Source organism: Neolamprologus multifasciatus, chromosome 18 (assembly GCF_963576455.1).
Source record: "Neolamprologus multifasciatus chromosome 18, fNeoMul1.2, whole genome shotgun sequence".
Classification (NCBI taxonomy): domain Eukaryota; kingdom Metazoa; phylum Chordata; class Actinopteri; order Cichliformes; family Cichlidae; genus Neolamprologus; species Neolamprologus multifasciatus.
Genome location: NC_140456.1, coordinates 4,207,010 through 4,224,999, shown reverse-complemented (window position 1 = coordinate 4,224,999; position 17,990 = coordinate 4,207,010). Strand labels below are relative to the sequence as shown.

General features: G+C 42.6%; 2 long non-coding RNA genes across 13 annotated transcripts; one reads left to right on the top strand and one right to left on the bottom strand.

The window, feature by feature from the left end:
• The first annotated feature begins 2,356 nt into the window (after positions 1-2,356).
• Positions 2,357-5,806, top strand: LOC146497088 (uncharacterized). Of its 3 annotated transcripts, XR_014870765.1 has the most exons (4): positions 2,357-3,102; positions 3,835-3,992; positions 4,381-4,438; positions 5,325-5,806. It is a non-coding gene; the product is annotated as an uncharacterized LOC146497088 (long non-coding RNA). The 3 variants fall into 3 exon arrangements; XR_014870764.1 differs by having other exon boundaries at positions 3,835-4,438; XR_014870763.1 differs by lacking the exon at positions 5,325-5,806 and having other exon boundaries at positions 4,381-4,673.
• A 2,035-nt stretch (positions 5,807-7,841) lies between these two features.
• Positions 7,842-13,001, bottom strand: LOC146497087 (uncharacterized). Of its 10 annotated transcripts, none has more exons than XR_014870687.1 (7): positions 12,352-12,990; positions 10,341-10,522; positions 9,750-10,242; positions 9,127-9,283; positions 8,918-8,968; positions 8,539-8,660; positions 7,842-8,396 (listed from the first exon to the last, which is right to left on the bottom strand). It is a non-coding gene; the product is annotated as an uncharacterized LOC146497087 (long non-coding RNA). The 10 variants fall into 10 exon arrangements; XR_014870679.1 differs by lacking the exon at positions 8,918-8,968 and adding an exon at positions 8,766-8,874 and having other exon boundaries at positions 12,352-12,989; XR_014870682.1 differs by lacking the exon at positions 8,918-8,968 and adding an exon at positions 8,836-8,874 and having other exon boundaries at positions 12,352-12,988.
• Between the last annotated feature and the right edge of the window lie 4,989 nt (positions 13,002-17,990).

The window sequence follows — 17,990 nt, the reverse complement described above, 5'->3', positions numbered from 1 at the left end:
AATAGATAGAATTTACTATATAGCTGGATGAACATGAAAAATATGTCTATAATAACAAATGACCATGAGAGCCAGTAGAATTAATTCAACTGGACACTCAAAAGACGTTTGTTGTTCAGCAGAACAGTGTCCAGTATGTTGGCTGTTATACTTTGTTGTGTTTGAAAATAAAAGTTGGGCTGATTTTAACATCATTACAAAAAGTGTTGTTAATTCTTTTTAATCATATTCAGGTTACCACAAATAGTTTTTTCATTTAGTTGAACTTGAAATGTTTGTCAGTAGGTAAACAATTAAAATTGTACAGTCAGAAATATCAAGTTATTCTTATACTGCAGACTTGCAATGTGTAAGTTGTCCTAACAGTCATCTTAAGTAAGCTTTACTTAGTTTTTTTGAGGCAACGAGTTTCCTCAATTTTTTTCGAGTTCTGGGAACTAACAAGGCTGTACAGTGTACTCAAAATGAGCCAGGTACAGCGTGTGGTGGTGGTGCACATGCATAGACCATGGTGTGGTGGCAGGTTGAAAGGTTGTGGTGGTGGATGCATGACTTGTCTTAGCAGTAAAAATCCATCTGCAACTGAACTTGTCTCTCAAGAGTGACTTATAATTTACTGTGATGTTCAGAAGCTGGCCTCTCAGATGACTCCATCATATCCAGAATTCTTTTCTTCATCTGTATGTCCACCTCTGCAACATTACGCAAATGTGTTTCAGTTGAAAGTCTTCTTTTAAGTCTGTCCTGTCTGTAGCCCTTGAGTTTTGCCTTGACAAAAGGTAGAATAATGAAAAACAAATGAACCACAATAAATGTTCAAAATAAATGAGTGGTGGAATGCCAAGATGAATATTTCCTTATCCACTTAAATATTTTAGGTTAGGTGTTCTCTTTTCCTATACTTTTAAGTGTACAACATTGTTGATTGAAGAGCAACACAGTTACACTGCAGATTGAGATGAATATAAATGTGTGATTATGATGACTTGGTATAGGTTAAGCTACACAGTAGTTAAAGAAATGAAGGCGAGCTGTATGATTACTAGGTGAAAGCTAAAGGAAACGCGCGTATGCGTCTCCCCGTCCCCCAAGCGAGGGGCCGTGGCAATGAGTTCGTGAGGGATTCGAACTGGCGGCCCTCTGTACCAGAGACTTCCGCCACATGTCATACGCCAAGCGGCCGGCCCAGAGATCGATCGAAAAAAAGGCCATTTATCTCTTCTTCTTCAGCCAGCTTTTTTTCTCATCGTTTTTACAAAGTACACATTAAGCTTCTTCTGCAATATTCTTACACACTAATTACACATGGAAACCTACACTGTACAATGGAATATTGTGTTTCATTTAAAACATTAAATAGGCTCAACTCAATTTTTAACTATTTCTTATTAGAACTACATTTAAATAACTTACCAGTACTTTTTATGCAAAAATGCCGAGAAACTCAATTTATTTGACTTGTCTTAACTTAGAAAAACTAACTAAGCTGGAAGTTTTGCTTCTCAGGGCGGAAGGATGAAAGATGTGTTTTGAAAATGCCACGTCACTACCGTCCTCCTCCCTCTCGGATCAGTCCGCATGTTCACGGTGCCAGCATTTGTTATGGAATATGTTGAGCAAACCTGGAGAATCGTCAGCTCAAGATATTATTGTTATTGCTGTGGATCTTTAGCTGATACACTGACTTGGTGAGTAAATGTTTACTCTTATTCAAACTGATTTTGTGGCTTCTCTTAGTTTAGCACCAGGATTATAATCTTGCTAGCTAGTTAGTGTTAGCCTAGCGTTGCTGCTCATGTTACTTAAAAATTAACACCACAGCCTTAAAAACCTTACATAAAACTATGTCTGTGAAATTTTCTGTTGATTGTTTGAAATAAAAAAAAGTGAGATAAGAGCCCAGACAACATTCTTCAGGAGGTGTAAACGGACAACATTTATAGAATGACTATTAAAAGTCAGCGAGTGTCAATAATGTTAATGTGGTTATGTTAGTAATACACCGAGTGCTAATATAACAGCTTTAAGATGCATTTGTAGATATTATTACGTGTTTTACCGTCTTTATGGTGCTAGCTTAAAGTTACGGTGTAAACGTTAGCTTATATTGGAGTAAAGCTGTTACTGTTTAAACGATGTTAGCACAGAAATATTAGCTTCTGTCATGACGGATTAAGTTACTAGTTAGTAAAGTTTCCAGTAATGTGTTTAATCGCAGCCACAGATTGACAGCAAATATCTCGATTAGCTTCAGTGCATCTGTAATAAATATGTGCAAGTTTCAGTGCTTCGTTTAAACTGTATGATACTTATACTGACCCAGGGTCAGTGTAAAATACAATCCTAGCTGGTGTGAACAAAGCCTGGCTCCTTTAATCCTGCATGACAAACCTCAGGATGCAGGTTATTATTACTCTTTCCTGCTGGCACACCTGTCACACCTGAGAGTCAGCTAGAAACGTACAGTGACGTGGACATCATGCAAAGACTGCCAGACTCTGTAATACTGTAAATGATCAGTGACTCAGGTTAACACTAAACTTTAAACAGTCCCTCTGTGTCTCTGTGTGCTGAACATTTAGGATTGAGTCAGGCTGCATTTATTTATTGGGACTTTAATGTGTTAAAAGCAGGTTGAAGACGGCTCAGAAACATTTGAAGATTAAAATTTAGCATTATGGCTGCTGGTGGTTTGTAAAGCCTCTACTAAGCTGTATTTTTGTTACTAATTTCTGTTTGTTGTTGTTTAACACAGATTTCAGAAGAGCAAATATGCTTAATAGTTTAACTAGATTTCATTTGTCAGTGTGGGACTGCTGAGTCACCTGAAGAACTCATTTCCTTCATTCTCCACATGATGTTCATTTACAGAAATGTTTCACAGGAACTGATTCCTCCCAAAAGGGTGAACTAGTGTGTTTCCATAGATTATCTCTGTATGAATGTACTTCTTAAATGAAGGCAAGTGTTTGTCCTTTTTTGTTCTTCAGTTACAGTACGTGATATCAAGGGCAGGCGGTCAACACTGGGGGAAGACAAGAAGCAGACGTACTTCCAAGAGGGAGCTGCAGTGTGGACACAGCCAGGTCACTGAGGTCAGAGGTCAGAATCTGAAACAGCTCGTGTTTATATTTTAGTTTGATTTATAAAAAATCAAAGTGTATTTATGAAGAAACCTTTAAATAATAGTCATAATTATGATTATTATAAGAAATATCAAACATTTAAGTGGATTTTCTGTTACACATATTGTGTTAGCCCTGCAATAAACTGGCAGCCTGTCCTGTCTTTGTCCTGTATCAGCTGGGATAGGCTTCATCCTCCCGCAACCCTGAATTGGATACATTGTATTCCAATTATGTAATCTGATCATTTACAAACTTAAGGTATCTAATCAAAATGTAAGTAATAATTATAAAATGGGAAAGCAGAAATAAGTGTGACATAAATGTAAATGTGTTAGCTGACATAGAGGACAGCTACATGCAGTCTGAAAAACCTTTGTTGTCAAGTTTGCAGGTCTATCAGCACGAGACATTCTTACATAGAAGAGACTGTTAAAGTCTCTAACTCAGTGAAGCATTATTGGTCCAGTCTGTTTGGATAAATATAGTAAGTTGATGTTTGTCCATTTATTGACACATTTTCTTAAGTGCTTATCCAGTTCAGGATCACAGTGGAGCTGCAGCTGGATATGTTCACTAAATAAACCTTACAAACGTTAACAATAAACCTGCATCCCTGTATGTTGTTGTCCACAGGATGAGAAAATCAAACTGGAACACTGTGGAACATGTTAATAAATGTTTGTGTTTATCCCTGTGTCTTTCACAGGAGGCGCTGGACGGTTTCCCTAATAGTTCCTGGTGAATCAAAGCAGAACCATAAAGGTTGCTGGATTGCATGATGGCCTTACCCCTGAGCAGTCATCCTGTTAAAGGAGGAACCAGTTAGAAGCTGTTTTACAAGTAGCTGAGCAGATTTCATCTCAAGTAAGCGATTAACTGTTTGTTCATCTGTTCTGCCACTTAAAGAGCATTTAAGGACGTCTTTTGAGTGTCCAGTTGAATTAATTCTACTGGCTCTCATGGTCATTTGTTATTATAGACATATTTTTCATGTTCATCCAGCTATATAGCAAATTCTATCTATTTAGTAATATCCGTCAGCTATAATGTAATATAAATATAAAAAATCTGTCTGTTATCGTGTTACATTAGCATTCCTCACATATCAATGAGATGCTGTACAGTACAATCCTACTGACACAGCAGAGGGATAACGACGGCTATTCAACATCGTTACACGACACATTCGAGCGGCACGACACAGACAAAGTGACTAAATCATCTTTTTTGTGGTTTATTGTCTTCAAACCAGCAGACAAAGCTGATGGCAGAAGATGTCGGAGAAGAACTTCAGGCCGTGTACTCTATAGGTATTTTTTTCTTGTTATCAAAAGACATTTGGAGTGACGGCTTCTACAACTGGTTGTGCTAAAGTAAAGCTTACAGTCTAAGAAATCACAGTGTTGATATTCAGCACAAAGAGAAAAGCTCACTTGTTTGAATTTATTTACAATCATAGTTTTATAAATCCTGACTGTAAACATCTTCTACAGCTTTGATATTGTTTGACACTAGATATCAGGTTTAATTTAAAGCTTTCTGTGTCCCAATGAGCCATTTACACTGACCAGTGTTTGCATTTAACTGGAACACATTCATTATTTAGTTCCAACATTTCTAAGAGAAATAACTGAATGTAAAAAAATGGCAGCACTCAGGCCAGGTTTATAGAGATATATGCATGCATTATGAAATTTATGTATCCCAGATAATTGTTATTCATCTAGTTATGGCAGACCCACCCCTTCCTCCCAAGTTAACTGCAACCCAAAAGAACTAGTGGGGCTATTTACACACTCACAACCAGTGTGGGGTAAAAAGAGCCACCAAAAAGCTGTCAGCAGGTACTCCTGCCCAAATAACATGATATAACCCCACATACAGCCCAGCCATAAAATGAACCAAGTCATTTAGTTAAAGACAGCATGGGACCAAATGCATGTAACCAGCCTGCACCAACCTGGCATTTCTTCCTCCTGAATTAAAGGAATGAATGGATGAAAGTTAAATGACTACAAACCTAAAGCCACTAGTTCCCACACTGGAGTTCCCTGACACTGTGTGTTAACCGTATTTAGCTTGTATCAACAGTTGTAACAGGCTAAGCCACCTGAGACACTGCATTGAATGATTGTTCCTGTCTTAAAGATTTCAGCTGACTGGTTTCAGCTCAGATGTTCTGCTTTTTCCTTTCAGTAGATCAAAGCAGCTCGTGCTCCTTCTGCTTCTATTTTAATGAGAAGAAGAAGACTGCTTCAGCGAAGTGGCGTTCATGGTCTCAATGAACAGTCATGGTCACACACTGCATGTGGTTTTAAAAGCAACATGTCTGTTCACCACAACAATGGAGATGTGTAATATTAGTGCAGCTACGGTTTGTTCTTGAACATCAGTTCTGTTTTCTACTTTGATCACTTAGACCAAAAAAGTGTTGTTTTCAGATTCTTTCTTTTAAATCTATAAAGCACCTGTTCATTTTTTATTACAATTAGTTTCACATAAATGTTAGTGTTTCCTTTATGATCTTTTAATGCTTACACTACACTGTACATGTCTACATTAGAGACATTTCTGTTACCTGTTTCTGTTGACTCAGAGTTGTGAAATGTTCTTTTATTTGATGCACAATATGAAGTTCATAATTTTCTTACAAATAAAACTCTAATGACAAACATGAACAGCTGTGCTTATTTCTGAGACATGATTTTGTTTTTTGAATGTGTTCATATTTAGACAGTGTGCATTTGTATGCTGAAACTGTAATGGTGAACCTGAGGTGATGGTCACCAGAAGGCAAATATATATCAATATAAAACAATATTGAAGTAACGTCTTTACCCTGTGCAGCGTGTGGACGCGCTGTGCACACAATCACCTTATTTACTGTAGTAAACGTGCGCCGCTAGCTCACGTGACTGACTGTCTCCATGGTTACATCGTATATTATTAGCTATGTAAACAGTTTCCAAAGATACCGCCATAGCTCTCTACAGCTGTAACACTTTCACACTTTGCAAATCATTTCACGTTTTTGATAGTTATGAAGACAGAATATGTTTTAAGGTCATGCTAGGCGGTTGCTATGGTGGTTGCTGTGGACTTGGGTGGACCGCGTCCGATTCCTGTTATTAGCTGTCCGCCGTAGGAAGGCTGCGTTCCATTTACAAGTAGTGACAGTCTGCCGCAACTCGAACTCAAACCCCGCTTTGTTCTTTAATTATAGGCCTTTTATAGCCGTTCATGACACGCACACACACACATAAAGCACATTGCCTCACAATGACAGTGCAACTTTACCTAACCTAACCTTTAAAGTATCTGATATAGGATAGAAAAATGAAGCAACCAGAGATTTAATGATGAAGACTCTGGGTTCTGTAGTTCACGTTTTACAGTCCTGAATGACTCTTTGCATATAATTTATTGAAGAGGACTTTAGAATGCACTTTACATTTAGACTGTTGTTGTTTAATTTTTTACATTGTTGCCGTGTTATGTCATGCATAAGGTTCACCTGCTGGGGGTTTGATGGATCAGCTGGACAATACAGTCAAAGACAGACTTCATTCATCATATGCAAGAATCCTAGTTGGATTTTTGTTGTCACTCATATTTTTGAACCAAATATTGAAAACAATTCTGACAGACTGGATACCTGGTCATGTGTACATTACCTTGTACTCAAGCATCCCAGGACAGAGCCCTGCCCCACCATGAGCCTGGGTGGATACGTGGTTATAATTTAAAAGGACCGATACTGAATATGAATATTTCATGAAAATTGAATTATAATACAAATTAGTAATAAGGGTTTCTCTGCGCCCTTATCTACCCCATACTCAAAGAGCTGCGGGCAGAGAGGGTGACAGGAGAGGATGGCACTGAAGAGAAGATGCTCGGTTTCTGGAGTCTCCTGGTCCTGTCAGTATTAGTAGGATGCATCTGCTGTGTCGTCTCGTGGATGCTCACCTACCTTGACTCGTTCCAGCCTGGTATGGATTTCCCAACACTGCGGACAGTGGCCCACGTCAGAGACGTTTAATATTGATTACATATGTCTGAATTGCTAACCCTAACCCTAGCTCAACAGACCACAATGCCCTGTCAGTATTATTACATGCTGTGAACATAAGTAGCTTTGATCACAGTTTATGTTGTAAAAGAGAAGGAATGTTGAAAAAAGATCAACATTGTGATATTATTTCTTCCAAACTGACCAGAAACATGCTTGTCAGACTCTCACAGCAAAGGATCAGACTCACTGTGCATGACGGCTCGGGACAATGATGTCTGTTAGATTGTCAGTTGTTTAGTGTGCTTCTGTACAGTTAGGGTCACCGTCTCTATTTCAGAATAATTAATATGCGGAAAACACTAAAAGTTGATTGCCTTCCAATATTCTAGCATAATTAAAAAAATTAGACTTTGTAAGTACATATTGTTACAGTCCTAATTCCAATATGATTCCTCATAACTCCTGCTTTGAAATACTGAACTTTAAAATTTACCTGATGAAAGATCATTTACAATGGCACTCTGTCAGGATCATTCTGACTATAAGATCACTGTATTAATCTGAATCCTTCTGAAATGTGCTGTGAATGAATGCTGATGCAACTCACTGTGGGAAAGCTGTTAATAAAATGAATCTGTGACACATGCAACACATTCACAGAGGAAGAGGACACAAAGGGAGGACACGCAGAGGCTGTGTTAAAGTCAGAAATCCAAATCTTTAGTCAAAAACAGGCGGCGGTTACAAACAGGAAGACAAGCAGTCCATCAAACAGTCTACAGGGTCAAACATACAGAGAATTCAAACAGCAGTAAAAAATAACTGGACTCTGAAAAACTTAAAGCAATGTGTGACGCAATAAAAGTATATTCACTGTATTATCATCAATTACAAAAGAGAAAAAGAGAAAAGGAGAAAAACTATGATTTCTAAGAAAATAAACCTTGATGGAAACATACAGAATGTAAACTGTGTGAGTTTGGTGAACTTTGTTAGTAACAAATGAGGAAAAAAAAGAGAGAGACAAAAACTCAGTATTCATTAATAATTAGAAAACATCGAAACATTCTGGTCGTGGATTTTTACAGTCTTAGTTCTGCTCGCTGTCATCATTATAATCATCATGATCAATGGCGAGGTCCTGAGGTGGGCGGGGCTGTCTCTGATGATGTCACCATGAAGGAACAGCATCTGGCACGTGTTGCTGAAACATCCCAGTACACTGGTGTAGTTTCCTCTCCAGCTGTTTGACACTTCAACATTAAGGGGAAGAAGAAGAAACAGTGTTAGGTCAGGTGACCACATGGTTTCTAAAATAACTGACAGGAAGTAACCAGGCCATTGGAAATGGATGGCATGTGTTTAGAGTTACTGTAGTTGGGTAACTCTACTTACCAAAAGCAGAAGCACACAGATGACAGATCAGATGCTGAATGTTGCAGGAACATGCTCACGTGTGGTGATCATCCAGTGCTGCTCCGGCAGGTTACACAGTCCAAGACTGATATGCTGCCCATCTGAGAGTTTGAAAACACACATGCAAAGATTTATTTTGTATTACAGTCAAAGTTGGATGTTCATTTTTGTCCTTTAAAAATGTTTGTGTATTTGAAAGCACTAACATTTAAGGATGACTTGGATCGTCTCCTTTAAAGGGGAGACAAGTGTATCCACTGATCTACGTCACTTTACCTGGATGATGACTCCTCTCTCCCTCACTCAGAAACACTCCTAATATAACCAAGCAAATATATAATAGTCAAGATTTACTTACATCATTACAAAAACAGCAAAAACATCTCCCTTTGATTCTATTTCTCCATTCCTGCTGAACATCAGGCAAGAAATATCTCAGTAAATCACAGTAAAATGTAAAGCACATATTTTCTCTGCTTTGTCTAAACTCTGCAGAGCCTCTGTCAAGAAAAACATATCTGTAAGCATAAAACAAATATACATTTCATAACACTGCACTGGACAAACCTCGGTCAGTTGATTTCCTCTGTGTAGTGCAGACGAGCATCAGTCAGCAAGTCGAGATGGTGAGATGGACTGGTGTCCTTTGTGACTCTGCTGGTTTTTCTGAGGAAACACCACCGTCTCTCCACACCGTCACCATCTGTGAGCACAAACTGCCGCTCTGCCAGCATGTAGGAAATCACATATCACACACACAGGGGTGAAGAACCATTAGAGCTCAACTTTGAATACTTTAGATCTAAACAGATCAAACTAGCTCTTAGTTTCAACAATCAGTGAACAGACAAACAATGATACTGATTCTGTATGAATACAATACGGTATTTTCAATTCAGGTGTCAAATTAATTTATTAAAACTAATACAGATATATGTATATATATATATTTTTGATAAATTAGTTTGCTAAATTATAAGAATACATTTTTTTTCATTTAACAATTGCAACTGAAAGAAATTAAATATTGAACAAAAATATATTGTCACATTCTGAGCATGCTCAGCACGCTGACAGACTTGAAGTTGCTACAGATTTTAAGAAGTGATCATTTTATTTTTCATCTGTTTAATCAAACATTTGATGCCTCAGCTGTCTCAGTCCTATAGCGTTCTGCAACTACAACTAACCTGAGGCTTGGATTTGGCTGCAGGTGCCCCTGTACATCCTTCTCAGCAGCACACATGTGGGTACCATTTAATCACACTTCTTCCTGAGCTTTGCTTCATCACAAGACCAAAGGTGGCATCCCGTGTCACGGTCTTATCATCATCCAGAAGAAACATTTGAAGAAACATCATGGAGAAGAAACATTTACACGCCTCCTGGTTTTGTTTTCTGATCCTGCAAAAAGACTGAGGACAACAAAGCCCAGAGAACACGAGATACACAACATCCAACATTCAGACTCAACAGCCTCCATAAATGAAGAGCACCAGGTTGGTTCAGTTATAGTAGATATAAGCATACTTCACATTACTGGGTATGAATAATAATGAGGAGGTAAACTTTGAAGATGCAGAGCATGATGTCCCATCATCAGACTGTAAACAAACATCCACCAGGCTTCTTTGCTGTCAGAGGTGATGATTCTCCCATCAGGGATCAGTAGAGTGTATTAACCTGTGGTATAAGCAGCAGTCACTGAAATATTACTGTTTCAGATAAGAAATCTAGCAGATAAAAGCCAGGGTGGGAGGGATCTCTGCAAACTGACTTACCTCTGCAAGTGTGAAGCTCAACAAAAATCTGACTCTCCAGTCACAGACAAACAAAAAACTCCAGCTGGGAGATAGAAAACGCTGTCTGGGTCTTGCTGGATGTTGCTGGTCAGAGTCCACACATTAGGAGAGTGCTTCTTGGTCCCACTGACCCATGTGGACAGCGACTGTGGAGAACTGTTCTGGAAAATGGAAAAGAGAATTAAAATAACAAAAAGCCAAACAGGATTTCCACAAAGACTCTCTTGGAATCAGCAATAAAAACACTGGTTCATATTTCAATTAAATATGAACAGGTTCCTTAAATGCACGCAGTTCAGATCTGATTTAATTGAATTTCCTTCACACAGCACATTTGTCCAGGCTGACAGGTAAACATAGAATTAATCTCAGGTAACATGACTCATAGTAGAGATTCAGTAAGAAAGATTGTCAGCTCTAATATTATTACCACACAATCCAAGGACACACCAACAGCTCAGATTTCTAGAACTATTTAAACAAATGTCTTCTGAATATTCAATTCAGGTTCACAGTGGGAGGGTGGGGGGTGTCGTGGAATTTTTTAAATAAAGTCTGCAACACAGAAAGAGCTGTGATCAAGCTATTTATTACTGCGCGCAGGAGAGCCAACACACATCAAACATCACAGTTCAGTCATGTCAGCGCTGCCACAGAAGTGGTGCTCCTACTCCTTTATGCATTCCAAGGAAGTTACAAACTGATCCTACCACACTTCACGTGTCTCGTTATGAAACCTAACGGATCAATGGTTACGCTGTTTTGTGCCCTTGGCCTTATCAGCACCTGTAAAGGGATTTGTTTTCTCAAACTGCTGAAGTAAGTTCATCTAGTTTTAGAAACTTTCACTGAACAGTCTATAACAGTGTCACTAAGCATATGCATAAGCACTTAAAAACTTTAAATGAGAATAACAGAAAATTTCTATTACAGAGGCTAGAGCCTGTCCCAGTAGTCACAGGTAGAGCACACCTGGACAGGTCACCAGTCTGTCAGAGGACTAACACAGAGACAGACATCAGAGTAACAAATCTATTTAAAATTAATGTAAGTTTGCTGCAGCTGTATGTATGAACATGTGTTTCTGTGCTCACAGTCCACCTCTGAGGAACCTGCAGTTCATTTTAAGTCTACTTTAAACAGACCTCACAAAAGGCTGATGTGGCTGGATCAGTACTCTGATTTAAGTACGATACCTTTGGCCAGGGATTAATCTGGTGCATCGCTTCACTGCAGTCTTATGTATTTTCCCCACACCTGAATTTAAAAAAATACCGATATATACAAATAACAGCTTCAGCTGATGCAGCCTGACTCAATCCTAAATGTTCAGCACACAGAGACACAGAGGGACTGTTTAAAGTTTAGTGTTAACCTGAGTCACTGATCATTTACAGTATTACAGAGTCTGGCAGTCTTTGCATGATGTCCACGTCACTGTACGTTTCTAGCTGACTCTCAGGTGTGACAGGTGTGCCAGCAGGAAAGAGTAATAATAACCTGCATCCTGAGGTTTGTCATGCAGGATTAAAGGAGCCAGGCTTTGTTCACCCAGCTAGGATTGTATTTTACACTGACCCTGGGTCAGTATAAGTATCATACAGTTTAAACGAAGCACTGAAACTTGCACATATTTATTACAGATGCACTGAAGCTAATCGAGATATTTGCTGTCAATCTGTGGCTGCGATTAAACACTTTACTGGAAACTTTACTAACTAGTAACTTCATCAGTCATGACAGAAGCTAATATTTCTGTGCTAACATCGTTTAAACAGTAACAGCTTTACTCCAATATAAGCTAACGTTTACACCGTAACTTTAAGCTAGCACCATAAAGACGGTAAAACACGTAATAATATCTACAAATGCATCTTAAAGCTGTTATATTAGCACTCGGTGTATTACTAACATAACCACATTAACATTATTGACACTCGCTGACTTTTAATAGTCATTCTATAAATGCTGTCCATTTAAATGGTCTTACCTGTAAACACTGCTGCATCCACCGGATTCCAGCCAGAGTGGATTCTGGAGTCTTCCCACGCTCCTGTTAGTGATCCTCCATCTGGATGGATGATAACAACCTTCTGAACAATCTAGCAGGAGATGGCCCATATCTATGGGACTGATTTGTGCTAATAACGCCCATTGTATGGACTGATAACAGCCGAAGCGGGTGAATAAAGTCACCCAGTCGCTAGCTGTGCCATTACCCAGCATACATCACTCCCTCCATAAATGCAATAAACGATACAAAAGTATCGTTCTACATGTTTTTCAGGTAGTTGTTTACATTATATAATTTATTGTGTTCAGTATACGTCACTACAATGTGATTTCGGAAATATATAAATATACAGACAACAGGCTCTTCCGCGCAATCTCTTGTCGTCAATAAGCAACGTTAAGGGAGCAGCATAGTATTCAATGAGAGGACCCTGCACGTCGATAAGTGAAGCAGAGGGAGCCTGACCATGCGTCACACATTTGACGAGTTGGGAGTGAGAACGTGTTGATTAAACATCTCACACAGCCCCTCATCTGTGACCCTTAGCAAACCCACTGGATATCTACCTGTACATAAAGGAGATCAGATCAGTTCCATCTAGACCAGCTGTAACAGGAAAATGCTCCTTACACTTTGATGCATCACTTTCAGTTTGTCATATAAGACAATATATCAGATTGAGGCATTATTTTCCTGCAGTGAGTAAATCTACTTTGTACTTTACTCTTTTCTTTTAGGTAAAGGGTCTAAACAGTACTTGTACACAGTGGAAATCCCATAAGAACGTCTCCTGAACTCTGAAAAATAACAAAACAAAGACTAAAAGGAGGTCATGGGTGCTGATGATGATGATGATGATGATGATGATGATGAGTAGCATGCATTTAAAAAGTGACTGATGTCCTAGAATACAACAGAACAGTGTCTCTACAAACTTATGAAAACATGACAGTCTTGCATTAGTTTGTATTCTTATGATTTCAAAAAACAAGGGAAAAATCTCCTTGAAATCCACAATTCCTTTTTGTTATTTCTTAGTGTGTGACGTATTTTATTGCCTTTATGATTGGTGCAAACAGTTTCCTGATTCATAATGGAAATAGATTTTAGACACAGGAGGAACACGCAGTGATCAGCAGGAGCAGCTTGGAGTCCAGTCTTCTTCACACTGAGGAGGGACATATATGCAGGAACAGTTGTCATAACTGTTACAACCACCAGATGGCGAAAGAGTCCCACTGCAACTTTAAGCCATGAAGTATGTGTCTTGATGTTTGCTTGTGATTAATCTGCTTTATGTGAGTCTTTTTCAGAAAGTAACAGTAATATGTCTGATTATATGTCTTTAATCAGTAAAGTCTCGCTTTGCTAGAAATAAATCCATCCATCCATCCATCCATCTTCATCCGCTTTATCCGGGGCCGGGTCGCGGGGGCAGCAGCCTAAGCAAAGAGGCCCATACCTCCCTCTCCCCAGCCACCTCCTCCAGCTCATCCGGGGGAACACCAAGGCGTTCCCAGGCCAGCCGAGAGATATAATCTCTCCAGCGTGTCCTGGGTCTGCCCCGGGGCCTCCTCCCGGTGGGACATGCCTGGAACACCTCACCCAGGAGGCGCCCAGGGGGCATCCTTACCAGATGCCCAAACCACCTCAACTGGCTCCTTTCGATGTGGAGCAGCAGCGGCTCTACTCTGAGCCCCTCCCGGATGGCCGAACTTCTCACCCTATCTCTAAGGGAGATGCCAGCCACCCTTCGGAGGAAGCTCATTTCCGCCGCTTGTATCCGCGATCTCGTCCTTTCGGTCACTACCCACAGCTCGTGGCCATAGGTGAGGGTAGGGACGTAGATCGACCGGTAAATTGAGAGCTTCGCTTTTACACTCAGCTCCCTCTTCACCACGACGGACCGGTGCAGCGTCTGCATTACTGCAGCTGCAGCCCCAATCCGTCTGTCGATCTCCGGCTCCCTTCTCCCATCACTCGCGAACAAGACCCGAGATACTTGAACTCCTCCACTTGGGGCAGGACCTCATCCCCGACCCGGAGTGGGCACTCCACCCTTTTCCGGCTGAGAACCATGGCCTCAGATTTGGAGGTGCTGATCCTCATTCCCGCTGCTTCACACTCGGCTGCGAACCGCTCCAGTGCGAGCTGGAGGCCCTCACCCGATGAAGCCAACAGAACCACATCATCCGCAAAGATCAGAGATGAGATCCTGAGGCCACCAAAGCGAAAGCCCTCCGCCACTTGGCTGCGCCTAGAAATCCTGTCCATAAAAATTATGAACAGAACCGGTGACAAAGGGCAGCCCTGGCGGAGCCCATCACCCACCGGAAACGAGTCCGACTTATTGCCGGCAATGCGAACCAAGCTCTTGCAACGGTTGTATAGGGATCGAATGGCCCGTAGCAATGGGCCAGACACCCCATACTCCCGCAACACCTCCCACCCGACACCCCGAGGGACACGGTCGAATGCCTTCTCCAAGTCCACAAAACACATGTAGACTGGTTGGGCAAACTCCCATGCACCCTCAAGTATCCTCGAGAGGATGAAGAGCTGGTCCAGTGTTCCGCGACCAGGACGAAAACCGCATTGTTCCTCCTGCATCAGAGGTTCGACTAGCGGACGAACTCTCCTTTCCAGCACCCTGGCATAGACTTTCCCGGGGAGGCTGAGGAGTGTGATCCCCCTGTAGTTGGAACACACCCTCCGGTCCCCCTTCTTAAAGATGGGGACCACCACCCCGGTCTGCCAATCCACGGGTACTGCCCCTGATCTCCACGCAACATTGCAGAGGCGTGTCAGCCAGGACAGCCCTACAACGTCCAGAGCCTTCAGGAACTCGGGGCGGACCTCATCAACACCAGGGGCTCTGCCACCAAGGAGTTGTTTAACTGCCTCAGTGACCTCGCCCCCAGAAATTGGCGGGTCATTCCCCTCATCCCCAGACTCTGCTTCCTCCTTGGAAGACGCGTCAGTGGGATTAAGGAGGTCCTCGAAGTATTCCTTCCACCGCCTGACAATTTTCTCAGTCGACGTCAGCAGCGCTCCGCCAGCACTATACACAGTGCAGGTAGAGCACCGCTTTCCCCTCCTGAGACGCCTGACGGTTTGCCAGAACCTCTTCGAGGCAGTCCGAAAGTCTTTTTCCATGGCCTCTCCGAACTCCTCCCACACCCGAGTTTTTGCTTCAGTCACTGCCCGAGCCGCATTCCGCTTGGCCTGTCGATACCTGTCGGCTGCCTCCGGAGTCCCACAGGCTAACCAAGCCCGATAGGACTCCTTCTTCAGCCTGGTGGCTCCCTTCACCTCTGGTGTCCACCATTTGGTTCGGGGATTACCACCACGGCAGGCACCAACCACCTTGCGGCCGCAGCTCAATGCAGCAGCTTCGGCAATGGAGGCGCTGAACATGGTCCATTCGGACTCGATGTCCCCCGCCTCCCTCGGAATGCTGTTGAAGCTCTGCCGGAGGTGTGCGTTGAAGATCTCGCGGACTGGGGCCTCTGATAGTCGTTCCCAGCACACCCTCACTACGCGTTTAGGTGCACCAGGTCTGTCCAGCGTCCTCCCCCGCCACCTGATCCAACTCACCACCAGGTGGTGATCAGTTGACAGCTCAGCCCCTCTCTTTACCCGAGTGTCCAGAACATATGGTCGCAGGTCTGGTGATACGATTACAAAATCGATCATCGACCTACGGCCTAGAGCGTCCTGGTGCCACGTGCACTTATGGACACTCTTATGTTCGAACAAGGTGTTCGTTATGGCCAAACTGTGATTAGCACAGAAGTCCAATAACAAAGCACCGCTCGGGTTCAGATCAGGGAGGCCGTTCCTCCCAATCACGCCCCTCCAGGTCTCGCTGTCGTTACCCACGTGAGCATTGAAGTCCCCCAGCAGGACAACAGAGTCTCCAGGTGGAGCACCTTCCAGCACCCCCCCCCCCCAGGGACTCTAAGAAGGCTGGGTACTCCGAACTGCCACTCGGTGCATAAGCGCAGATGACAGTCAGGACCCGTTCCCCGACCCTAAGGCGCAGGGAACAAACCCTCTCGTCCACCGGGAAAAACCCCAACGTACCGGCAGCAAGCCGAGGGGATATTAGAATACCCACCCCAGCCCGCCGCCTCTCCCCAGGGGCAACTCCAGACTGAGACAGAGTCCAGCCCCTCTCCAGGAGACTGGTTCCAGAGCCCAAGCCGTGCGTAGAGGTGAGCCCGACTATATCTAGCCGGTACCTCTCAACCTCACGCACTAACTCAGGCTCCTTCCCCACCAGAGAGGTGACATTCCATGTCCCTATTGCCAGTCTTGGCAGCCGGGGGTCAGTCCGCCAGGGCCTCCGCTCCTGGCCGCCACCCGGCACACAATGCACCCGACCCCTATGGCGCCTCCTGCGGGTGGTGGGCCTGCGGGAGGATGGGCCCATGTCTCCTCTTCGGGCTGTGCCCGGCCGGGCCCCATGGACTAAGACCCGGCCACCAGACGCTCGCCCTCGGGCACCCTCCCCGGGCCTGGCTCCAGGGCGGGGCCCCGGTAACCCTATCCCGGGCAGGGTAAACTGTTCCCTCGGTGTTTTTTTCATAGGGGTCTTCTGAATCGCTCTTTGTCTGGTCCCTCACCCAGGACCAATTTGCCATGGGAGACCCTACCAGGGGGCAAATGCCCGCAGACAACATAGCCCCTGGGATCCCTGGGACACACAAACCCCTCCACCACGATAAGGTTGCGATTCACGGAGGAGCTAGAAATAAATCAATAATAAAACTGTAAACATGCAGCTGTATGTTAGAAGTCAAAGGGTCCTTAAGTCTTCTGTAAATTGACGGGGATCAAATGAAGGACACAAGTATCTGTTCTTACTCTAATAAATGCTGCTTTAATATCCAACAGACTATTTTCCTTCCTCATCAGCAGTAAACAGCTCGACTGCGTCTGTGCATTTGTGTCCTCCATACTTGTTTACACAGACATCTCAGGCTTGATGCCACGATGCAGTGTAGAAACCTGACAACCCTCTGACTCATGTTCAAATGTTCAAGGACATTTCTCAGGATCATGGATGACCCCTTTTTGACATTTGGACTTTCATTAATAATATTTGTGTTTCTGAGTCATTTTTGTGGAGACTTCTGTCCAACGTAGTGTCCAAATGAAGCCTGAAGCTTTTCTTCACCCTCTTGTCAGATGGTCAGCAACAAAACTCTGTTCCAACCAATGTCTGATAAGAGATGAGACACAGCAGCTGAGCAAATGATCATTTCATGCTGAAGACATCCTCAGACAGAATTAAATACATACATAAACACAGCCTGGTGCCAATAACACAGCTAATGACACTGCTGTATCTCTGGCTTTACTGATTAAAGACCATATCTGAAGGAAATCTTTGAACACAACAGAAAGTGACCTTTTAAACCTGCGACACTGATGCTGCATTCAAGGACCATTAAAAACATTTTAAAGGACTTAAGAACATCAAGAAAATGTGACTTGTTTCTCTGTAATGAAGCTGTTTTAGTGAAGAAAGTTGAAAGGTCACAGAGCGACTGCTGAATCTTCTGCTCTAAACATGAACTCTGAACTTTGTGATGCTTCAGGAGGAAAAC